Source organism: Oreochromis aureus, linkage group 9 (assembly GCF_013358895.1).
Source record: "Oreochromis aureus strain Israel breed Guangdong linkage group 9, ZZ_aureus, whole genome shotgun sequence".
In the NCBI taxonomy this organism is placed as follows: domain Eukaryota; kingdom Metazoa; phylum Chordata; class Actinopteri; order Cichliformes; family Cichlidae; genus Oreochromis; species Oreochromis aureus.
This window is the reverse complement of record NC_052950.1, coordinates 28,966,319-28,972,117: the sequence shown is the minus strand read 5'-3', so window position 1 is coordinate 28,972,117 and position 5,799 is coordinate 28,966,319. Positions and strand designations below refer to the sequence as shown.

Below are 5,799 nucleotides of genomic sequence, written 5' to 3'. Positions count from 1 at the left end.
TGGTTTCTCTCTGGGTATTCTGGTTTCTTCCCACAGTTAAAAATCATGCTGTTGTTAGAGTTAGGTTAATTGGTGATTCTAAATTACCTGTCAATGTAAGTGCAAATGGTTGTTTGTGATAGACTTATGAGTTGTCCAGGGTGTACCCTGCCTTGTAACCTATCACTTCAGGGTTATTTCCCAGCCTTCCTGCAACCAGGATAAAGATAGGAGGATGGTAGTTGTTGTACATCCATTCAATTTTTATGGTAATCAGGATCTAGACTTTGTTGAACATTACATAATATGAAGAGAACATGTAGTATTTACGTGACCAAGTAGTATTGGGGTAAAAGTTATTGAATAGTGTTGAAATAAAATGACAAAATTGTGAAGGATTAAAATATTCCAAGAGCTCAACTTACTTCATCTAAACATGTTTCAATCGCGTTTTATGAACATAAAATGCACAGGTTTATTGAATATGAACAAGTTGTGTTGATTGAACTCAATTGTTTAAGTTTCTGCCAAAGCAAAACATTTGTGTGCAACCGATGTCCACTATTGAATCAAGTAAATCCAACAGGGCCTTTTTTTCAGTGTACCTGAGGGTATGGCACCAAGCACCATTGAGAATTCCCAAACACTGATGGGAAAATTATATAGTGTAAGGAATTCATTGTAAGTAAGCAGTACTCCCTCTTTATTAACCAGCTGAGCCACCAATAGGATCCCATTTTGGACCCAAGTTTCCAGGAAAAGTGATTTATTTTGAAATAAAATATCTCTGTTGTTCCAGATGAGGTATTTGTGTGGTGAGAAGTTGTGTTTATAAATGAGGGTCCACGCTAAGAGGACCTGCTTATGGTTGCTTATGGTTTTTCCATATAAAATTAAAGTGCATGCGGTCAATGTCTTTACTAATCTTCTTATCCACACTCAAAAAAATAACTCTTTAAATGAACATAAAAAAATCATGGAAAGAATTTCCACGTGATTAAATTGCTTTATTTTAGCATTATGCAATTCTGTAATTCCGACTTAATGTACTCAAGTTGGACCAACTTAATTAAAGATTGATGAATGAACATATTTACTGCATTTGAATCCAATATAAGATAATAGTGTTGATCCAACTTTAAGGGTTTTGTTCCAACTCAATTCTGTAGGTTTTCTCCAACTAATGTACTAAATTTGGTTCCAACTTAAGTTAATTGAGTTGAACCAACTCATACAAATTATGTTAGTCCAACACAAGTGTTTAATGCTAATAGAAAGCCATTTAATAATGTGGAAATTCTTTCCATGATTATTTTAAGTTCATTTAAAGAGTAATTTTTTGGAGTATTTAACAAAGTCTAGAGTCTGGATAACATGCATTGCACTATTACAATATCTAAAACTTAAATTAAAAAAAAATGTCATACAGATCTTATTGTTTTCTCCAATTTATTGTATCTATAGTACATTTCACATAACGTGTGAAGAATACATCTAATGCAAGTTTTATCACAGAAAAAAAATTAGTGGAGATGGTGGAAACTTAACCTGTTTAAACCATTTTTTTAACCACAATGAACGGCTGAATCAAGTGATTTTCTGATTACCAGTACAACTACTTTGAAGGTCAAAGAGATGCACTTTCAAAAAAACAAATATCACCAATTTTGTGTATCACAACATGAATACAAAATGCATGGTATCATCTGTCTGCAGTTCTTTCAGGTTCATGGTCCAGATACATGGTGTAGCTGTTGTATTGACAACATTTCTCAACGAGAAAGAAGAGTTTTGAGAACCTGTACTTTGTTGGATAGTTTGTGTGCATCCAATTCCATAAGAATCTTCTGCAGAACCTCAAAGGTGTACCTGAGTTCCAGAGGGTAGCTCAAGTTTAGTGAGTAGACCAGACCAAGCAACATTGCCACTGCAAAAGCTACACTGCCCAACTCACCCATTACTTCCACCCCCTCTAGAACAATCATAACATCCAGAGGGTCATCGCCAGGCTCCGCACCCTCTGATAAAATGATACAGATTCCAAAACCGTCTCTGCTATGGCAGTGGCGATGCTTTTATCAACGTCCTTAAAAAAAATTAAAAAAAAGAGAGAGAGAGAGAGAGAGAGAGAGATAATTAATGTAAAATACCTAAAAGCTTTATTCATTCAAACTTTATAATAATGTAAATGTAATAAAAAATGACTGCCTGACATTTTTTCTGACTCAAGACAATCTAATTAGATACCTCAACAAAGTCCTGTCTTTTAAAATATTTAGTTGCGATAGGGGTGGCTGTGGCTCAGGCGGTAGAGCAAGTTGTGTACTGGATTAATCCTTGGGTTCTCCAGTCTGAATACCAGAACTAACCATGGGTAAGATACTGAACCCCATGTTGCTCCTGATACATTCATCATTATGTGAATGCTACATAGAAATACTTGTATGAATGTGTGCGTGAATGGGTGAATCATTATATGATATTAGTTCTGTGATGATATTATTTTATGAGGTTAGTATAAAACACTCAAGAATGGTGCGTGCAGTATCTAGTGAGAAAAACAAAGCCCTTACTTTTCCTATTTTTAAAAGGTAATTTTTAAAGCCACAAATTTCTTGTATGTAGCTTTTTATATGTAGATTGAGCCTATCTTTGATCATCTCATTAGATAAGGATAAATGCAAATTAACATACCAGGTAATCCTTCACCAGCTTCTCTGGATCTTCATTCAGGTACACGCTAAGACCTTTGAGGATGCATTCTCTTCTGACTTCAACAGCAGCAGTCTTAATACACAGAGGAAAAATACATAAATTACACAAATATACTCTATCTCACTTCCCACACATACATATATACTTACACATATACACACGCACACACACAAATATATGAAACAAAGTGGGATATATACATATATATATATATATATATATATATATATATATATATATATATATATATATACATGTTAAAATCACTAACTTGATGATGGCCAATGATCCCTTTCATCAACGGTCACTTATGGGGTTGGATGGCAGCTGCGTCCTGAAACAGATTAGATAAATCAGTCCCACAAATTTCAAATTAAAATGATCACCTTACCTAAAATACCATTTCACAATTAAACATGTGTTATCTTAACAGGAGGGCACTGCAAGTCTCTAAGTTTATTAAGTAGACAAATATTTTAATTAAAAAAAAAATTAAAAAAACAGAAAAATATCAGTTCATGTTTAGTTTTTCCTCCTCAGTGTACTAAAAACATACATCAATTGTTAAGTAAACTACTGTGCAGCAATTGCAACTTACAAACTTACACATTTAAACAACCCATACATAAAATTTGTATTTATCACAACAGTTTCTGTGGTAAAGCCCAACTAGCGTATTTGCAGAGGTTAAGTTATAAACAATATCTACATTTCAAGTAGCTATGTCTTTCATATTAGGCTTTTATACTTGTGCTAGCTTGACATTGTGCTATATTGTTGTACTAACGTGCTAGCTAGCTAAAAATGGCATAAACAGACAGATTTTTAAAAAACAAACAAAAAAACCCCAAATGTGAATAAATATCACTGAAAAGAATAGACAAACTAATGATATCTTCGCGCAAAAAGTATTTTCATCTGGATGGATGAAGACAGATTCACTCTTACCTTTCCAAGATGACCGCAAAGCAAACCATGTGCTTTCCTGCCTCCTGTTGTTTAAAATCTCACGTGATCTTGTGATATCGCGAGTCTTTAAGGAAGCTAACCACTCTTATTAGATTTTATCATGTCATATCAACAAGAATAAATGTAAGAGGTGTTAAGTTGGTAAATTTCATGTAGATCTCATATGATTTTATTAGGTTCACCTTAGAAACATAAATTCATTGTGTTCAAATTACATGTTGGAGTCATATAAATGCAATAACCCCCAAATTTTACTTTTTTGAGTGCAGATGTAAGGAGAGAGCAACATTTGCCAGTCGGGATATCCCTTCAGCTTTAGTAATTAACACTCTACCTTTCAGAGATAAATCCCTTTGCAGCCACTGGTTGAACTTTTTTTGTGTTTTTTGTATAATTGGAGTGAAGTTTGACGAGCATCTTGACTTTTGGTCTTTGGATATTAACAGTCCTGGGTATGTGACTTTTTGTTTAACAGAAATGTTACAGATAGCATTTGCAGTGCAGCCTTTAATTGCTAGTAATTCATATTTTTTTTAGGTTTAGACATAAACCAGATGCCTCAGAGAAATCACTAATTACACTAAGGGCTGGACGGATTTGATTTGCATTCTTCAAGAAGAGTGTGGTGTCATTAGCTAGCTGGCTGATGATGAGCTCCTTATCAGCTATGGTGATTCCTTGTATAACAGGTCAAATCTCGGGGTGGAGTCGTTAGTCATTTTAATTGAGTTATTGCAATTCGTGTACAAGGTTTTGAAGCTTTACAGAAAAATTCTCCAAAGCCAATTGTTTTTCCAAAGAGTGGAAAATAAATTGATGTTCAATTGTATCAAAATCCTTTTAAAAAATCCAGAAAGAGAATGAAGCTATTGTCAGATACCAAATCAGAGTAATGAAGTAGATCTAAAACCAGTCTAATGTCATTAGAAATGTGTCTATTTCTCATAAAGCCTGATTGTGTCTCATCGATAATTGTATCCAAGAACTCTTTAATTCTGTTAGCAAGTACTAAAGCCATAATCTCATAGTCATTATTGAGCAGACAGATGGGTCTCCAATGATCAATAAGAAGTAAGTCTTTGTTTGGCTTTGGAATAAGTGTTATGAGACCCTGAGTAAGAGTAGGAGGGAGGGTGTTATTCTCTATACTTTCTATGAAAACCTGCAGTAAGAACGGAGCCACGAGATTAGAAAATGATTTTTAAAACTCTGCAGTTAAACCATCTGTGCCAGGAGATTTTTTTTTTTCCTGTCCCATTTGGTTCTTTTGCCATCAGAAATATTGTCTAAAGGCGAAGAAAGATGCCCAATGGATTTACTTTACCAAATGGACCATCCCAGCCTTGCCGTAATGGTCTATTTGATTCACCTTTTATTGTTTATTTTATCTTCACTTGCTGAATACGGGACAGACTTGACTGGGGGAAAGAAAGGGGAGAAAGAAAGAGGGAAAGAAAAACAGCTGAGGAGAGGGACGGGGGAAAAGGGCAAAAAACAAAAACCAACAGAATAAGCAGACAAAAAAATACATATATCGATCACCTGGATCACCTGTTGAGAAAGAAAAAAGAAAGCAAGCAGAAGAAAACGAGAGTAATAAACAACATCACAATGATATATGGGAATATGACAGTAAATACTAATTATTAAACATTATTGTGAAGCACGTAAGATTGACAGCGCACAGTGTGCTTTGAGGTAAGAGCCAAAAAGGGTGTAGTTTGTGTGTGTGATCACCCGTGTGTACACCTGTGAGCATGAACGCGCTTGTTTTTAAGAGGTTCCTTCATGTAATGATCTGCTAGAGGATGTGGGGGGCCACTGCCCCGTCCTCCAGGGCATGAAGCAGGTGTGGAGGACATCAAAACTCCAGACATCCAGAGGCCCCCAGAACACAAGAGACCAAGGAAGACCAACAGAGGGGCAGCTGCGCCACTATCCCAGAAAGAGCTGAGGAGAGTCCCAGATGAGGGGTCACTCAGCAGCCACGGAGCATAAACCAGGGGGGGTTGCAGTGACATGCCCGGGAGCTCTGCCGGCAGCCAGCTGTGCCTGAGTGACCGAGCCCCAGGCCGCGAGGCCGAGGGCACCCCACCCCCGAAGTGGCCCGAGTGAGCCCCATGCTCCAGGCCCCGA

The 5,799-nt window shown here is 36.4% G+C and overlaps 1 long non-coding RNA gene across 2 annotated transcripts; it reads right to left on the bottom strand.

Annotated features, from left to right (window-relative positions):
- Positions 1–476: 476 nt before the first annotated feature.
- LOC120441782 lies at positions 477–4,997 on the bottom strand. Of its 2 annotated transcripts, XR_005614275.1 has the most exons (5): positions 3,643–4,997; positions 2,966–3,028; positions 2,674–2,766; positions 1,934–2,065; positions 477–1,848 (listed from the first exon to the last, which is right to left on the bottom strand). It is a non-coding gene; the product is annotated as an uncharacterized LOC120441782 (long non-coding RNA). The 2 variants fall into 2 exon arrangements; XR_005614274.1 differs by lacking the exon at positions 3,643–4,997 and having other exon boundaries at positions 2,966–3,474.
- Between the last annotated feature and the right edge of the window lie 802 nt (positions 4,998–5,799).